The sequence below is a fragment of the Parasteatoda tepidariorum genome, chromosome X1 (assembly GCF_043381705.1).
Source record: "Parasteatoda tepidariorum isolate YZ-2023 chromosome X1, CAS_Ptep_4.0, whole genome shotgun sequence".
Taxonomy (NCBI): domain Eukaryota; kingdom Metazoa; phylum Arthropoda; class Arachnida; order Araneae; family Theridiidae; genus Parasteatoda; species Parasteatoda tepidariorum.
In genome coordinates, this window is record NC_092214.1 from 79,097,240 (window position 1) to 79,116,908 (window position 19,669).

Genomic DNA, 19,669 nt, shown 5'->3' on the forward strand with positions numbered 1-19,669 from the left:
AAAATTTTGTCTACCCCCCCTAATTCAAGTGTCTAGATTCCAAATATGTAAAAAAAAATATATGTTTATTCAGAGAAAGTACGTTTTTGTGTCTGACTTCGTAACTTAATTAATAGTTAGCACTAATTAATTAGCATATTTGAGGTCACCCCCAGGAACCATTAAGATTGATACTTAGTTTGTGAAAATCCGATGATTAGAACGAAAGTTATTCAGGGTGATATCTTTTTTTTTGGCGGACTGTACAGCACATTTTAATATTTTTCTGGAGAACAAAATTTTTTTTTCCCCTCTAAACTTTTACATACTTAGTTTTTAAAATAATTCTTGAACTATATTTTGTACATAGTTTGGTTTGTGAAAATTTTTCCAAAAGAGTTGCTATGGTGAATGATATGCTTCTTTTGATGCCTTTAATTACTAACTTTGGAATTTTAATGTTATAATTTTGGTGAAATCTCAAAGTCTATTAAAAATAAGTTTGTAGACAGTTATAAAATTGTTTTTGCTGGCTGTGTAATTTTTTCTAATTAATTTTTATCGGCAGAGGGCTAATTGATCATTCAAGGGCTGTATTTGGCTCTTAGTCTGCTTATTGTATACCTCTAACTATAATAGTCTTCTAACATTAAAGAGAGAGAAAATCATAATTTGCTTAGTTAATTATTTTATATTTTTTTCTTTGCAATCATCTTGCAAAAAGAGTTATGAAAATAAAAATAATTAGAAAAAGTTTTAAAAAAATCTATTTTTATTTCTGCATTTTAAAAAGTATTTTAAGCAGTACATTTCATTTCGATATTTCCTTCCTTGAATAACATTCCCATGTAGCAAAAATTCTTCCGTAGTAGCTCCCACGGAGGAATCGCTCAACCACCTCCGGAGCTCCTCAGTAATGTAAAATGTCCACACCTTTCAATTTCTCAGTCCCTCCGGCGGGCTTCCCGAAAGTCACTCCATAGACGGAGCCGAGGAGGAACGGTGAGGGAGTTTCAGGGTCACATGCTTTCCCCGGGCAGTCTCCTAAGGAAGATTCAAGGTCGCATACTTTCCTCGGGTACTCTCTTTAGGAAGTGCTGAGGTAGATTTGAATCTTATGGCTTTCCCTTAGGCCTTAAAACGGATTTTGTAAAAATTAATCCCTATGTTACAGGGCAAAATTTTTAGTAAATCCGTACTCCGGCTATACAAGTTAATATAGCTTTTTGGTTATATTTCTTTTGATAAATTTATATAATTTCTACTTTCAATAAGATAAATCAATTATAAATTACTCTTTGGATCATTTATCAGTGTTTCAAATTATAGCCCGTATGTAACACTGATGCTCATGTGAAATAATATAGATTGTGTAGATAATATAGAAGGAGGTATGTTTGATTATTTTCATTTCATACCTCCTTAGTTTTATTGTCTTTAAATATTTTATTTGAAAATAGATTTTTAAATTGAAAAAAAGCAACAAAAAACTTGAAAATTACTGCTACAAAAATTGTATCAGTAAACTTCTACTAAAAGCAATGTTTCTCAGTTGAAAACTTAATTCATTAGCATAAAAAACACTGCCTATAACATATTTAATAAAAACAATGGGCATTGCAACTTATTTTATTAGTTAACAGAAATTTCAAATGAAGAATATTGCGTTTAATATAGAACTGCTGACAGTGAAAAAAAAAAATAAATAAATAAAAAAATTTCGCACATATTGCTTAAAAAATTGTTTAATATACAAAAGTGACATTTATTGTCACTTATGACGTATGTTATTCATTTTAACTAATTGTCACTTTTCAAAAATTAAACTTAACGTAATGTGTACTGCCTACTTTCCATACCGGGAAAAGTATTTGGAAGGATAATTTTGAATAGACTGAAGCATGAAATTTATGGAATTTTAAGAGAAGAACAGGCAGGTTTCCGCAGGGGAAATGGAACAATGCAGCAAATTTTCACACTTAGAAATATCATTGAGCAAAGCTTAGAATTTAACACCTCTTTATATTTAAACTTTATTGATTTCAGTAAAGCTTTTGATTCAGTTAAGAGAGAGAAATTATGGGAAATTTTATCACTTTATAATATACCAGAGAAATATATTAACATAATCAAAGATATGTATGATAACAGCAAAGCATGTATTGAAGTAAATGGAGAATTAACTGAATTCTTTTTTGGTAAAAACTGGCGTGAGACAGGGATGTGTTTTATCAGAATTTTTATTTATACTGGTAATAGACTGGATTATGCGAAACAGCTTGAAAGATGAAAAAAGAGGAATAAGGTGGAATTTCACAACTACTTTAGAAGACCTTGATTTTGCTGATGACATCGTACTTATTTCATCCAAATGTACAGACCTTCTGCTTAAAATAGACAAATTCAACAAATATTCAAATAGTGTAGGTTTATTCATAAACAAGAAGGAAACTAAAGTAATGAGAATAAATCAAAAGAAAAATGACAAAATTAAAATCGAAAATCACGAAATAGATGACATAGAGTCATTTAGCTATTTAGGTTCTATTGTAGATAAAAAAGGTGGAAGTAGCGAAGATATTAGACAGAGAATAATCAAAGCAAGAACATGTTTTAAGGGATTACATAAATTTTGGAGAGAGTCAAATATTGAAATAAAGACAAAAATAGTTGTTTACAAAGCTATTGTTAGAGCAGTACTATTATATGGCGCAGAAACCTGGAAACAGACTAAGATCGAAATACAAAAATTAGAAACCTTTCAAAACAAAACAAATGTTTAAGATTTATTTTTAAAATTTTCTGGCCTTACAAAGTATCAAATCAAAATCTATTAAAGAAAGCTAAAATAAAAACAATAGAAGATGAAATTAAAAACGAAGATGGAGCTGGCTTGGACATATCCTTAAAATGCCCAAAGAAAAAATTATATCTGTTGCTCTTACATGGGCCCCTGATGGTAAGAGAACAAGAGGAAGACCCAGACTTACCATCCAGCGCATGTTTTTGGGCGAATTAAAAGAATGTGGAATATCTGGCTGGGAGGAAGCAAGATCTATTGCTGGAGACAAGAGGCGTTGGAGGGATATGCTAGAGGCCTTAAGTGCCCAAAGGCACGTAGAGGATAAGTAAGTAAGTAATGTTTAATATCTAAAATGTTCTTTAATTTTCTCTAGGATTAAAAATATGAAAAAGTTCAAAGAGGAATAAAATCATACCAGTAATCACTTCAAAGTCCTGTTTTCCAATTGAAAGCATTTATTGTCAATTGATAATTTTTTAGAATATGAAACACTACTTCACCAATATGTTACTTTTTAAAGATAAACTTAACATCTTAGATATCACAGTAAACATTGTATTAACGTTTACTCTAGGATAAAAAGTAAAAAAAGCTGAAATTGGAAAAAAAAAATGTTAATAAGAAATATTTTTTTAAATTTATTACAAATAAGAAACTGTTTTTTTTTTAAAAAATTTTACAGTTTACTACATTTTTCTTTGCAATGGCGCAGCCAACTCTGGATGGGTTCCTTTATATTTGCATTTGTAACATCGCTATGATGAATTCGTACAACATCTAAAATATAAAAACAGAAATTTTATATTTTAATTACAATTGAAAGGAAAAAATAAATACACAACTGAGGGGTAGAATAAAAACTTTATATATGTTTTTTATGCACTGGTAAAATTTATATGTATTTTTTTTATTAATTTCTAATGGTATTGAAGCCGCATATTAAGTGCTGAATTTCATTTGAAATTTTTGCATTTAATGCTTTTTCAAAAGACTTTTTTTCATATTGTTTTTATTATATTTTGAAATTTTATGTACTGAGGCTTATATCCTGAAAAATCATCCATAGAAACTAACAAATTTAAGCTTAATTTTTAGTTTTGTGTAAATTCAATATTTATTGCAAAAATTCATAAAAATTTTCTTTAATTGTATTTTGATGAGTATATTCATATGGATATTTTAAAGTATATTCATGAAGAACAAAATAAATCCTTTCTTTTTATCAGAGAATATACACCAAAAAAGCAATTCTGAAGTGTTTCTGGCAATTTATTCGTGTACTTTTAGTCTTTATATCTGCACTATAGTCATCAAAGTTGAAAAGGGCCTTTCACAAACATATTTCAAACTATACTATTTTTAAAAAAGGGTTAGGCATAAATAATTGAACCTTTATACATGCACCCACATACATCCATGACACTGCAATGACTGGCCTGCCAATGGGGAAGACTACAAAAATAATTGCTTTAGATGCAACAAATATGAAAAAAAAAAGTTTCCTAAATTAAAAAGGAATATTAGGTTGCTAAAATATTATTAAACATTTTTGATTATTTTCACTAAAATAGAATAATATTCTCCATACATTATGCACCACTATTTACTGTACTAGAAACTACCATAATGAAAACTTTAAAAAATTTTACGTTATTTTCAAACACTGCCTGGTAACAAAATGACTTTTTAGAATTTTTCATCACCAATCAAACATACATTATGAGTAATAACTGCTCACTTTAATTTATTTGCATGTGAAATAAAATAAAAGTTTTGTTCATGGGCCACAGATAGATTCTGCCGAATTTATTTAAAGTAAGCAAATACTTTACAACAGTTTATTCCTTACTCCTTTCTATTCTAAGGAATTTTAAGATGCTTTCCAATTATTTAAAAACATGATTGAGAAGTCATTCTTAAAATCATAGAAAAATGTAGCTCCTATAATAGGATAAATTATTGTGAATGACCCCTAAACTGGAAGAAAATACAAAAACCCTAGTATTAACTTTGTTCACAGCCATGTTTTCCAATTGAAAAGTTGCAAACCTTTATATTACAATTCATAATTTAATTCAGTAATATACGAAGCACTGCCCATATATTTCCCAAAAAAAAATGCATAGCACAACTGATTTTATTAGTTAATGGACAGGTTTCCCACTCTTTACTTTCCAATAGCAATAAGGCCTCTTTAAGGACATTTTAAGGCTATTTAACAACATTTTTAAGGCAATACTAATAACTTTCGCTAAAAGAATTATAAATTGCTATTCTATTTTATGATGACTTAATGCTTAATGAATATTAAAAACCAATGAAATTTTAATATAAACTTAATTTTAAAAAAAATCAGCTAATGCAATATCAATTTTGAAAATTACTTCTTTTTCACATCATCCACATGTTACTAAGTGAACACCTCAGATAAATTTAAAAAGTACAATACCAGATAGTTATCAATAATAGAAGTTAACATTATTTTAATGGTATATTAATACCCATACTCAGTCACCATAATAAACTAATTAAAGCTCCCCTCTTTTGAATTGAAATCTGAGTAAAGATTTTTCAACATATGCAACACTACTTAATATATAAAAATGTCAGCAATAAGAGAAAAAGAATTCAACACTTTAAACGACCATAAAAGTAAAGCGTGGAGAATAAGCATTGGGATCATTCAATTAATTTAAAATAGCAGAAAACTCATTTTTTTTCCAAAAGTTAAAAAAAGAAAACTTTAGCAAATTATAATTTATTTCAACTACCGTCAAATCCGGAAAGTAACCCCTCCCTTGAATATAACCCCCCCTGATATTGCTGAAAGTGAAAACTAATTATATTATTTTTCAAACTCTATTATAACCCCTCCATCTAAAATTAACCTGTTTTGCTTTTCAAAATGAAGGGGCTTACTTTCAGGATTTTACAGTATATGAGAAGTATATCTTATTGTAAGTAACTATATAATTTTGTTATGTTTATGAAGAAAAAAAATTATTTTCTTCAAAGCTTTTCAAACTTTCTTCGAAACATACCAAATAATTCAGATAATACGCGATTAGAAGGAAAAAAAAATTAATAGAAAACATTTTAAAAGGAAAAATTATTAACACTATTTATCATCTATGGAATAACATCAAGCCATTCAATAAATGAAACAAAACAGCACTATTTTGTGCATAGAATCAGGGTGGCTACTGATTTTCAGTACCAAATTTCCCTGATAATTTTCTTTTGAATTCCCCTGATATTTTTTAAAATTTCCCTAATAATTGTTTTGTAAAAATTTCACTCTCTCAGAGAAATTTTAAAAAAAAATTATTATTTTTCTGATTATTGAGATAAATATACTTGGCAATTGCACATAAATATAAAACAAGATTTAAAAAAAAGTCTGGGTACAAGAATTCACAATAAAGTAATACCTTTCCTTTAGAATACCCCTCCTTGATTAGAAAAAGAAAAATAACTAAAAATTCCTAAAATTTTGGAAGCTTGAGATCTCACAGGTGAAAGTTTGTAGTTTTGTGTTTAATAGACTGAAGCTTGTATTTTCTTCATCTATTTTCAGAGACTCCTCCTGAGCTTCATCTAAAATATTTATTTTTTTTGCATTCAGTTCTTCCAGTTGGCTTTCAGTTCCCTTTTTCTTTTGCCGCAGTCTTCTTTCTCCTGTTGGTGCCTTTTTTCCTTATATTCCACATTCCTCCCAAGGGAATTTCGGATACTCAGAATTAACTGCTTGCTGATTATGAAGTCACTCGCTTACCTTGAACAGTTAGACTGTCAAATACAATTCTTCTGGCAGTCAAACTTTCTTCTCTTATGTTGTCCCACAAGAATCGAGAAGTTCCCGATTTCGATAAGGTTTTTGCAAATTTCCAGGTTTTACGAAGACATTTCCAGGTTATTCTGATATTTTCACAAATTTCTCTGACTTTTCAATGGCTGATAAAATTTCCTGACTCTTCACTGATTTCCAGGTTCAGTCGCCACCCCATAGAAAGAATGTTTTGCCCCATGCTCAAACTAGAAATGTTTACTAACTTTCAGCGATGTGATTTTCAGCATTTTTTTTTTTTTGACGTTTGTAAAGAAATGCAGTTATAATTTAAGAATTTAAAAAATAAGCATGAGGCCTTCATAAGGCTTCTATGTAAAAATAAGACATTTTTATGGGCCTTTAATTTTTTCTCCTTCAAATAAGGTCTTTTTAAAGGGCGTGGGAAGCCTGATGGAACTTTCAAATGAATATTTTGATGAAATATATAGCTACTGTAAGCTATTAGGAAAAACAAGCTTGAGATGTGAGAAGCAGCTCATATGGTTTTAAAGATTTTTTCTAATACTTAAAAACATAAGATTTAGACACCATTCTTAAAATCATAGGAAAGTGTAAATTTAAAAGACAAGAGGTTTTATCTTTTTATTATTAATTTAATAAGGGTGATAAGATACATCGTCAAGATGAATTTTTTATATTTAATTTTTCAGAATTCTTAATACTTTTTTGTATTTACATTGTAAATATTAACAAGAAAGGTTTTTAAATAAAACATTTCAAGGAAGGTTTAAAAACATACATCCCTTTCACTGGCTAGCTAACCAGTTTGTAGTATTTTTACAGCTTTTTTCTCAATAAAACTGCCTCTTATTGATAGTTAAAACAACAGAAAATTAGAAAAATGAATAAAACTATAAATAATTATATTTTAAAGGTATTAAAACGAAATACTACATTAGAATTAAATACCTGCTAAAACACTGCATATTTCCAATGCAACAAATGGTCGTTTTTTATTGGTGCCAAAATAACTGAAATTAGCAGCTAGCTGTGGGGTAATTATATGTTCGATGAGATAATATATTATATTTGGCACAGAATTTCCTCCTATTTTTCGCAGTTCAGATATCTGGAAAACAAAATGAAATTACACATTATTAAAGATAAAATTATTTAATATCTGTGCAAAAAGATTTTCTATACATTTTTAATAGCTACTGTAATTACAAAATACGATTAAAATTCAAAATGTGATAAAGAGCAGAGTATATACATTATTTCTTAATAGAGAGTAATAAAAAACCGAACTATTGTATCTGTATTTATTGAATTTTTTAAAAATAACAGTATCTCTAAATAAAGTATAATAGGATTTGAATGTGTATATAAATTTTATTACTTCAACAGTTGTTTATTTACCAAGTTTAAACTCTTTTCAAAGAGAATATTAAAGGTTATTTATACGTTAATTATTATAGAAATCAAATTTCATTAAATACATATTAATTAGAAAAGGATTATGAAAAAACCGGTTTAAACAAAAAAAACTTGGTTTTTTGCCAACCTTGATATACAGTATTTAAGTGCGATATTTCAAAAATTTTGCACAGGAAAAAACATATTACTTACCAACTGTTTCCTAAACTTTGTTTCTTTTAATTTATTTTCAATTTCACTCAGTTGTACAAATAGGAAATTTAGGCAAGATTTTCTCAGGTGAGGGCGAGGGCTCAGAGTCTCCCAGATGCGACGCAATTCTTTTCAAAATGTTTATCATTTCTCCCTGTCTTTCATATAACATTTCCACTTGCAATTGTAACTTGCAAAAATCTGCATACCCAGGTTAAAATTTTTGCTGGTATTTGTTTGCTAGACAAGCATGAGATGCTATATACTAGCAAAAAAACCAGCTTGAACTAGCAAAAATGTTTGCTGGTACCAGCAAAAAAACTAGCTTGCCATACCGCGTATTGGCATACTTTGTTGCTTGTCCAGCATACAGATACCAGCTTGTGTTGCTGGATTATCTTGCTAGTCTAGCAACAATCACGACCATCGGTTGCTAGGAATTCTTGCTTTTCCAGCAAGTGAATTCTAGCATCGGTTGCTAGGAATTTTTGATTTTACAGCAAGTGAATTCTAGCATCGGTTGCTAGGAATTTTTACTATTCCAGCATGATAATTCTACCATCGGTTGCTAGGAATTTCTGCTATTCCAGCATGAATTCTAACAGTTGTTTTTAAATTATGCTTTTCAGTTGCTAAAATTCTACCTCCCGTTGCTTTTAATTTTTACTATTCTAGCATAAGAATATTACCATCAGTTGCTTTTAAATTTTGCTATTTTTAGATTATTTCTTTACCACCATTCCAAGGCAAAAAAACCTTGATGGACCAGCATAAATTTGATAATTACCATCTTGAATTCTCATCAAAGACCAACATATAGCTTGATGAGACCATCATAAATTCCCTACATCACATTTAGGAATTCACACCTTTTAAGTAGGGCCAACAAAGCACACCAAACAGTGTATGATGGATTTTTATGTTGGGCTAAAATAGCATAATGGAATTTTATGTTGGGTTAGCATAGAATACCCGACAAAGTAGTATGATGGATTTTTATTATGATCCAATATAATTTACAGGTTACCATTATAATTTTCCATCACAAACCATCATGCTTTATGTTGGGCCCAACATCCAAAGTTAGGAATTGGCACTTTTTCATGTTGGGCCAACATAGCATATTCAATATAGTATGATGGATTTTTAAAATGGGCTAACAAAAAATAAATCCATTATGATGCAATATAATTTATTGGTTATTATTATAGTTTTACTTAAAGTCTAATTTCACATAAAGGGGTAAAGCTTGCGTTTGGTATAATTCTACATAAAAAGGGAGGAAATAAGAAAATTGAATTTCAAATTTAAAACAAAAATTTAAATTGGACAATTTTACAACTAAATATTGTAACTGTAAACCAACTAATTTTAAATGCCAAGCTTATTAATTAAAGGTCCTTCTGTTGTTGCTTTTCCTAAACAAAATGTAAAATATTTATTTAAAAATAAAAATACAAAGATAAAAAAAAGACATTTATTCAGAAAAATTCAATGCAACTAATAATACAATATTTTTTCTTCCTCATTTTCAATATCTACATTTCCGCTGTTATGGCCTCCTCATAATAAAGCTTTGCTGCACCTTAAAAAAAATAATAAAATTTAAGCAATATTAAATCACAAAATCATATAAGACTGCAGAATTAAACTTATTACTTTTTTTAAAATAAATTTGAATATATTTGCTTGTTTTGCACAAAATTAAATCAAAGTAATATTTATTATAAGATAGCATCATATATTTCCTTACATATTAAGCAAACCTGATTGTCTTGTTACATTTTTATGCATTTGTATTGGTAAGAAAGGACATGAATTGAACAAAGACATGATTTTATATACCATCATAGAAAATCTAAAATGTTAGCAAAAAAGGCTGCTGCATAAAATATGCTGCAAAGGAATTTGCATGTAATGTTTGACTTTTCTTATTAACATTATTATCTTGATTTTGATAAAGATTAAAAAAAAAAAGATTTAAACTAAACGCATATAATCTAGGAGTAGCAAGTAAGGGTATACAATTTCCCAGGCACCTAACTGACTAAAAAATAGAAGTTGGTACTCAATATAGCAAATTTAGCACAAACGCAGAAAACTACTATACTACTTACCATTCCATAACATGCTCATTCCTAACAATTTGCCCTGTTGCCAACATTATTAAAAGAACTGTATTAAAAATATGTTATGATTAGGAAAACAAAACAAATTTGTTATAAATATTGCAGTAGAATTTCTTTTTTACAAAAAAGTGGTATTTTTTGGGGAAAGCGATTATTCAGTGATTTGCCACTTTCATTCACCAAAATTTATCTAACAAATTATTTATCAGAATTGATAATTAACTTGTTCTTATTAAAAATACCAGCAGTTCCTAAACATTGTTCTGCAGAACCCTAGAAGAATGAAAGACATCCAAGTGATAGGAATTTGAGCAGTCTAAAAATAAAAAACATTTTTAACACCTGCTATTATATTTAGGCCCAACAATAATCGATTACTAAATAGTGCAGATGCTTTTTTTCAATTATTTAAAGTTTAATGCCAATAAAAAAGAAAAGACATTTTTAAAAATAATTTTTCTAATATATTAAATTGAAAATCCTACGCATCTGTAAAAAATTGTAGTATTATTTCCCATTGCGCTTTTCAAATTAAAATGAAATAACTAGATTCACTATTAAAAAGACCCATCCTTGAGACTCTTTTTTTTAAAAACATTTATAGCAGTTCCTTTTGTTTTCATTTCAATAAAAAACACAATTTGGCTTATTTTATTTCTAAATTTTTAACAAAAAAAAAATTCATAGCTAGACTAAATGCAGCTCCAAGACCATGAATTCAACTGTCTGACATAATACCTGATTAAAGATTATTATGAAGAAGATAAATGATGAAAAAATTTTCATTCCTCTTGGAAAATCTTTTAAGAGTTTAATTTAATATTTTTTTATTGGTAAATACATTTACAGATGTTTTTATAAACTTTATTTAAAATTGTTCAGGTACCGCCGAGAGATGGTTGATCTNAAAATGTTCAGGTACCGCCAAGAGATGGTTGGTCTTTTAGGGTTCCATATTATTAAAAAAAAAAATCAGGAACTGCTGGAATATACAGTTGTGTAAAAAAAAAGTAAGAATTGTGACACAGGACTCACAGAAATATGCTTAAATTTTTTTTTATTTTTAAGAAAATTCTTTAATAATTATTTGCAGGTAGCAAAGATCATTTCATTGATATATAACATTATGAACATCAGTACTGATTTAATCTGCAATGATTATGCTGCACAGTACTGCTCTCTAATTTTAATACAATTGTTTTATAATTCCTTTTTTTTCTAAAAGATTTTCTGTAAAATGGATTGAGTAATAAACTGTCAAAATAAAAGTAAAATTTAAAGAAAAATAAATATTACTTGATTTAGTATATACTAAGGTTTGTTGGTTTAAATTAGATATTTTAATTTTTTTAATTACAAAGTCATACAAACATTATGTTTTAAATTATTTTAATATTTTCAAAATGATTTTTTTTTTTACATTAAGATAATTTAACAAAAAATATTTAAAATTTATTTGTCTTTCCATTTTATATTTAATCTAATGCTACATTGTGTTTTTAAGAGGATGTCATACCATGGGAGTAACTTTTCATCACAAATTTTGTTTCAATTCCATTACTAGACCTGAAAAATAACTACTCACCAGTGTGGGAAGTCAAAAAAAAAAAAAAAAAAACAGAGAGAGAGAGAGGAAACTTAAATAAAAAAAACTAGTACCATTTCCCAATCGTTATATGCATATAGTATACATATAACCATTTAACGATCTAAAAACATCAATATTGAGACTCAAGATTAATTAATTTGGTTTGGAAAGATTCACGTGGAAGGAGAGTTCCATCACAATTCCCATATTTCAAAGTTGTAAGGCATAGATTAAATGTATTTTGCCTCTCCAAATATTTAAAAAAAAATTTTTTTTTAATTTAGTATTTTTAACTAATTTTTCACATATTTATATTTTTATTGTTAAATTAACTTTTTATAGTCATATTATCTCTAATATGAATCTTTTGTAAANGGCAATATAGCAAGACCCCACCCTATCTTGAAAAAAAAATTTTTTTTTTAATTTAGTATTTTTCACATATTTATATTTTTATTGTTAAATTAACTTTTTATAGTCATATTATCTCTAATATGAATCTTTTGTAAAAATATATTTTAAACTATGTAAAAAATGTCTAAATGAAAAGGACCTATTGCTATCAATCACAGAAAGAAAAAAAAACGAGAGAAACAAATCTTAGAATTTTCTTTTTCCACAACATAATTTTGTTTAAAGTTTCCTTAAGCAAAGCAACCCCTCATTAAAAACAATCATCCCTCCAACACAAACACTAGATGGCGTGATCAAAACCTTGATTAACACATAATTTTAAACTAAATTCTTAAGGTAGTTAAATACTTTACTTACTTCCTGCTAATTCTAACACCATAATTCTCACGCCCTTCTGTCCATGCTGTCAGTTTATTAGCTCCTGTAATGTCCTCTTCAATGGATTTACTAAATCAAAATAAAACATTCACATTATAAATTTAAAGTTATAAATATTCATAAAAAAATAAGTTTTATAAATAGTTATTGGAAAATGGGTGATAAACCAAACTTAATATGAATTGTACATTGTGAGAAAATATATATATTTCTAACTGAAATGCTAAGTAGAAAACATAAGTTAGTTACTCTAAGTTAAGTCACGATTAGAGCAAATGAACACATAAAGAATAAGTGTTAAAATTTAAAAGTATTGTTCATTGGTTGAAGTCTCAACTTAAATAAAAAAAATTTTGAGAAATCAGCAATTTCAAAATTCATAAAGCATTCAAATACAAGTTTTTCCAAATATCCACCGATATTCATAGCTTTAAAATTTTTGTTAATATATCGCTGTGTTAATAAAGCAAAATTGCATTAATACTCGGACGGCAATAAATTATAGCATTTTCTAAATAACAGTTTAATAGGAAAATTTTTTTTACAACTACGAACAAGGTAAAAATATGTTGCTTTTTTTTTATCCTTCATTTACGTCTTCATTACAGAAAGCCGTATTATTTAAAAGAGAATGGATTTATTTTTCAAAAATCATTTCAACTAATTCTTATAAAATACAATCCTTATACACCATATTTTCATTATAATGTAGGAATGTCACCTTTTTAAGTGAAAATACAGCAGGTAGATTAACTAAGAGCCACACATGTATTTGCTCATGTAGACAGCATATATGTTAATTTTATGTTCTGCGAGTTTTTATCAGTAAACTTGATAATATGTTTTCAGAAAATCAAATACTTTTAATTGTTAGACACAAAATAAAGAGCATCAAGAAGTGGTTATTATAACTAAAAGCACAATTCAAGAGTCTGAATATCGTATTAAATGTAATCAGGATTTTAATAACCACATGGCGATAGTAGTTTTAACTGTCTAAAAGCAGTCAAAACCCCATTTGAATTTTTAAAAAATCAGAGAAAATAAGGTAAAACTAAGCATAATCACTGAAATTTGCATAATAACACAATAAAAATATTTGCTTTCTTTAAAACCATTTGAAATTCCAGAGCAACAACAATGGAAAAAGCAATTTAGAAACAACATAGATTTACTTGTGATTAGAAACTTTCCCTTGTTGCATGTCAGCAGGCTACATCTGGCTCACTAGTCGCGGGCTGTGCAACACTATAATATTTCAAATATAGAGCAAAACATACAGCATTAAAATAAATAGAAATAGATACCTACACTAATAAAAAGAAATCTAATTATAGATGAAAAAGCTGAGGATAAATTCGAAACGCCTTTTGTTATAGCCATTTAATTTTAAGTAACCAACTTAAATTTTTTAAAATTTCCTACATTTTCTTTTTGTTTACTTTGCAAAATAATTTTTTAAATCCCTGCTGTGAATTCTTGAATTTATTATAAATCAATTTAAACATTTCTAATGTTAGCTGTAACAAAATAAAAAAAAAATATTGATTACATTGATATAACAATGCTCAACAAAATTAATGATTTTTAAAACGCTTCAGTTCTTACATATTTATTAAAAATATTTTTTTTAATTATTTAAAATATTTACTTATTTAAAATTATGCAAATGCCATTGACAAATCAAGCAGGTTTTTCGAAAAGATTCAAATGAAAATAGTTAGATTAAAAATAAATATTTGAAATAATTGATAGACATTTATAGACTCTAATTTGTAATATATTTTTGGTAATTCTAAATCACAAATTAGAAAATTAGTAAATATATTGTTCATTATTAAATACTCTGAAATTAAAAACTCACAAGTTTTGTTTACTTAATATTTCTATTAGAAAATATTATCTTAAATAAAATAAAACAGTTAATTTTTTTCTTCTTTTCTTTTTTACAAAACACATTTATTTTAACATTACATTTCAATAGAATAGGATAACAGCAAGGCATAATTTTAATCATAACTGCGAATAACTAAATTTTAAAATAAAAAAATTATTTTAATAGAAATTATACAAACGTTACATTAACATTATCTTCAAATGCTAAACTATTATACTACATGACGTAAACAATTAGAGAAATTATATATGATTTAAAAGCTAATTTCGACAAAAAAAAATTAGGACGGTAATATAAATATTTAAGACGCAACATTTTTACTGTAAACTAAAATAAACACTTAAACAGAATCTTTCTTAAAAGAATTCAAAATGTAAATAGACTGCTAAGCCTAACTTGATTACAATTCAATGCTAATAACAACATTATAATATAGATAATAAATGCGCACGCATTATTTAAATGGAACTCAAGTCAACTATTAATAAAGATAAAGTACATTTAATAAAAGTGCTAATAATAAATAACATAAAGAAAACTCACCTCATTCATAAGAATCTGCCGCCGCTATGTGTGTAAACAATTGGAGCAAGGTGCAAACGAGTTTAGTCACCAAGAAAGCGCACCAGTTTTACGGATCAAAAGTTGAAAAAGTTCAGTGAAAATTCACTAATTGAAGGGAGTAAAAGAACGTTGAGTCTACTTAGTCCCAGAGAGTGCATTTTAATAGAATTTTATTAAAATGTACATTTTTTCCTTTTTTTTAATGTTATTTAAGAATGCGCTTTTAATATTGCATATAAATATTTATGAGAAAAGCAACAAATAGAAAAAACAAGCAAATTAACTAAATATAATCGATGAAAAATAGTTTTATTAAATAAAATTTTCAACTTTTTAATTATTTATTTTATTAAGAAACAAATCTATTATGACATTCAGTTATTTATTTAGTTTATTAAAAATAAAAAAAACATCAATTTTTTTATTTATTTTCTTTTTTTAAACTATCTCGTATTAATTTCCGAGTTGTTTTCTATCAATTATTTATATATAATTAAGGGTTTTATGTTCCTTGTAATAATAAATAAATATTTTAAAATAAATCTACATATTTAATAACTCTATATAAACATATTTAATAAAATGCATATAGATAATAAATAAATATATATTTTTTTATCTAGTTATCGCAAAAATGTACTGTATTTCTTAACTTTACATTCACTAAAAAAAACAGTTTTTGATATTTGCTTTCGAAAATAATGACAGAATTGTGACAATGACAACAATTGTGAAAAAAAATAAATAAATAAGGACAACATTGTTCCAACAGTTTTTCTTTCTCTCTTTTTTTATGTACTTGCACATTAATTAAATGCTGGCGAATATGAAGATTTTATTAAAGCTTATTGACGAAATGAAACTCTTAAAATCACAGTGATCAAACTTTAAGTTATAACACTGGATACTGCAAAGATCTCAAAAATTAATTAAATTGAGCAATAAAGAACATATTTTTAATAAAAATGTAAGTACTTTTACTAATTTTTTCACAAAAATTTTCTTATGTTACGGTGTGATTTGCAGGAGAAGCAACCTACGCTCATTATGAACAGGTCTTTCAAATTTATTTTAAACGTTACATAATTCAAGATATTGAGCATTTGATTTCTAAAGCTGTACGAGAGCTGTGGGTGATTTTTATGGATTTCTAAATAGTAGCGTAGCTACTTTTGGGGCACCCAGGGCAAACACATTAGGTGGAGCCAACACGTGGAGCCCCCTCAATCTCTGGATACCAAATACTTTTAACAGGTAATGAAGTATCTTTTTATTGAAAAAGTATTTTGGGATCCCCTGGGCATTGTCCTGTTTACCCAACTGTTAAGACACCCCTGTTTCTTACGACACAATGGCAATTCAAACAAGCACTCATTCTTTACCACATCTTTGGAATTGACCCCAGAGGGCATTTTCATTTTGGTTAAAATAGTTTAAATGTTTAATAGTGAAAACGTGAACTATCAAACATTATTTTCGTTATGAAGTTAACACAACAGTTATATTAACTAGTTTGAAAAGAACTAAATGGGAAATAAAAATATGATTCAGGCAGAGTCGTAGCACCAGAGTTGCTCCCCGGGCTATTGGCGACTGTTTGGGAAACATCCCAAAGGATGAGAGAGAAAGTTTTTTATTGTTTTTCATTTAGTTTTTTAGATTTTATTTTCAATTGCAAAATTCCTTAAACATTAACTAGTTTAATAATCGAAAAAGCACAATATTCATTTTAGAGTAACTGCGGAACACCATAGAGTTGAAATACTATCTCAACTATATGCCTGACACAGGTGGAAAATCTCACAAACCATTCCTACTGTATAAAAAATATTTTCTTTTATGGTTTTTGGATATGAGAATAAGAAACTGATTAGTGAAATATATTTTCTGACGGAGAATTTACTAACAAGGTTTTGTTTGAATTTCCATCAAATTGGCAAATGTTGTTTTTTCGCATGCAGCATGAATAGCTCTATTGACCAAGCAAGAAAAACCACGTGCATAGCATCACTATATGCAAATGAATATTTTTTCAATATGTAATAAAGATGGACTATGTTTTTATTTTTCTCGTTACAAGTTAAAAATAGGTTAATTTAATTTTTATCTGTACCTCAGAAACATCACTTCAAATTAAAGTCGGACATAAATTTGAATGAAAGAATCTTAAGGGAATATATTTTTCTGCAATATTGACTAAATTTTTTTTAACGTGATATTCTATGTAAAGTAAAACGTCACGGGCCTTGTTCTGTTGCTGCCTAAGAAATTCATTTGGCTATAAATGTCAAGCTATATATTTTGCTGATTATTTTTTATGACTCAGTTATAAATGTATAATAGTATTGATTTAAATCTCTGTTAGAATTTCTCAAATAGAACTATATGAAAATGCTGGCTATTTGGGTTAGAAAACCTAAATTAATAGAAAAAAATCATTATTATGTTCTTAAGCATCCTCATGTTTCCGGAAAACCTTGTTAATAATATGTTTTGGTTACATTATAGCGAATGCAATATTTAATTAAAAATATTTCTAAATGAAGCAAATTTAAATACATTATGTATACCAGCGATAATGAGCTAGTATTAAAGCTAGATTCAGGTTAAAAATTTTTTTAGACAAACTTGAAATGCAATATACCAGCAAAAAAAAAACCAGCATGATCTAGCAAAAATATTTGCTGGTACCAGCAAAATTACTAGCATGTCATGGTATGTATTGGCAGGCGTTATTTGCTTGTCTAGCATACAGATACCAGCTTGTGTTGCTGGAATATCTTGCTAGTCTAGCAACAATCACGACCATCACTTGCTAGTTTTCTGTGCTATTCCAGCATGAAAATTCTACCATCGGTTGCTAGGAATTTTTGCTATTCCAGCAAGAGAATTCAACCATCGGTTGCTAGGAATTTTCGTTATTCCAGCACGAGAATTCTACCATCGGTTGCTAAGAACTTTTGCTATTCAATTCAGAAACATCACTTCAAATGAAAGTCAGACATAAATTTGAATGAAAAAATTTTAAGGGAATATATTTTTCTGCAATATTGACTAAATATTTTTTAACGTGATATTCTATGTAATGTAAAAAGTCAGGGGTCTTGTTCTGTTGCTGCCTAAGAGATTCATTTGGCTATAAATGTCAAGCTATATATTTTGCTGATTGATTTAAATCTCTGTTAGAATTTCTCAAATATATGAAAATGCTGGCTATTTCGGTTAGAAAACCTAAATTAATTTTTTAAAAAAATTCCATATCATTATTATGTTCTTAAACATCCTCATGTTTCCATAAAACCTTGTTAATAATATGTTTTGGTTAAATTATAACGAATGCAATATTTAATTTGAATGCAATCCCAAAAATATTTCTAAATGAAGCAAATTTAAATATGTTATGTACTTCAGCGATAATGAACTTGTATTAAAGTTAGATTCAGGTTAAAAGTTTTGCTATTTATTTGCTAGACAAGCTTGAAGTGCAATATACCAGCAAAAAAAGAAAGAAAAAAAACCAGCATGATCTAGCAAAAATATTTGCTGGTACCAGCAAAATTACTAGCATGTCATGGTATGTATTGGTACACTTTATTTGCTTGTCTAGCATACAGATACCAGCTTGTGTTGCTGGAATATCTTGCTAGTCTAGCAACAATCACGACCATCACTTGCTAGTTTTCTCTGCTATTCCAGCATGAGAATTCTACCATCGGTTGCTAGGAATTTTTGCTATTCCAGCAAGAGAATTCTACCATCCGTTGCTAGGAATTTTTGCTGTTCCAGCATGAGTTTGAAATCGGCATATTTTTGTTGCTGGTACCAGTCTGAATTTTGATGAGCATGCATGAATTTTGCCTTATATGAGACTTAATAAATACACAAACAATATTTTTGGAATGATAACAACAAGGTGGAACAGTTTTTACCGCTTTTTCCAACTAAAGATAAAGTCTGTTAGGTTTTTACTTTTAACACATAACCATCTGGAAGAGACCTTATGAAGAAGCAAACTGTTTTGCATTTTTTATTCTTACATTTTACAAATTTTATATTTATTTACTCTCCATAATAACAATTTTATAATCTTCATAATAAAATTTAAATAAGTTCTAGGGACCTGCTTTAAATAAATATAACAAGGTCTAAGGATTTGATAAAAATAAAAAATGCTATTTTCGCTTAAGCTGTCTGTAGAGCATATTAAGCTGGCAAATATGAAAAAGCATGTAATAGATTGTTAAGGTATATCTACCTTTCCATGCTTGGGAGTCAGCTTAAACAGCTAATAAGCATGAGATGCTTGCACATAGCTTATCATGCTATTACGATGAATGCTAGGTATCTGGCATGTGATGCTGGCAAGCAAAAAAAAGCATATAATAGCTTGTTAAGGACCTCTCCATGCTTGGGAGCCAGCTTAAACAGCTTATAAGCATGAGATGCTTGTACATAGCTTATCATGCTAGTACGATGTATGCTAGGTATCTGGCATGTG

General features: G+C 27.9%; 1 protein-coding gene and 1 long non-coding RNA gene across 3 annotated transcripts in view; one reads left to right on the forward strand and one right to left on the reverse strand.

Annotated features, from left to right (window-relative positions):
• The window catches only part of LOC107452560 (protein-lysine N-trimethyltransferase SMYD5), a 126,377-nt gene that overhangs the window by 19,634 nt on the left and 87,074 nt on the right, over window positions 1-19,669 (forward strand). The gene's annotated exons all lie outside the window — the stretch shown is intronic.
• Window positions 9,665-15,325, reverse strand: LOC122270995 (uncharacterized). Its single transcript, XR_006226095.2, has 4 exons — window positions 15,151-15,325; window positions 13,886-13,958; window positions 12,690-12,779; window positions 9,665-9,786 (listed from the first exon to the last, which is right to left on the reverse strand). It is a non-coding gene; the product is annotated as an uncharacterized lncRNA (long non-coding RNA).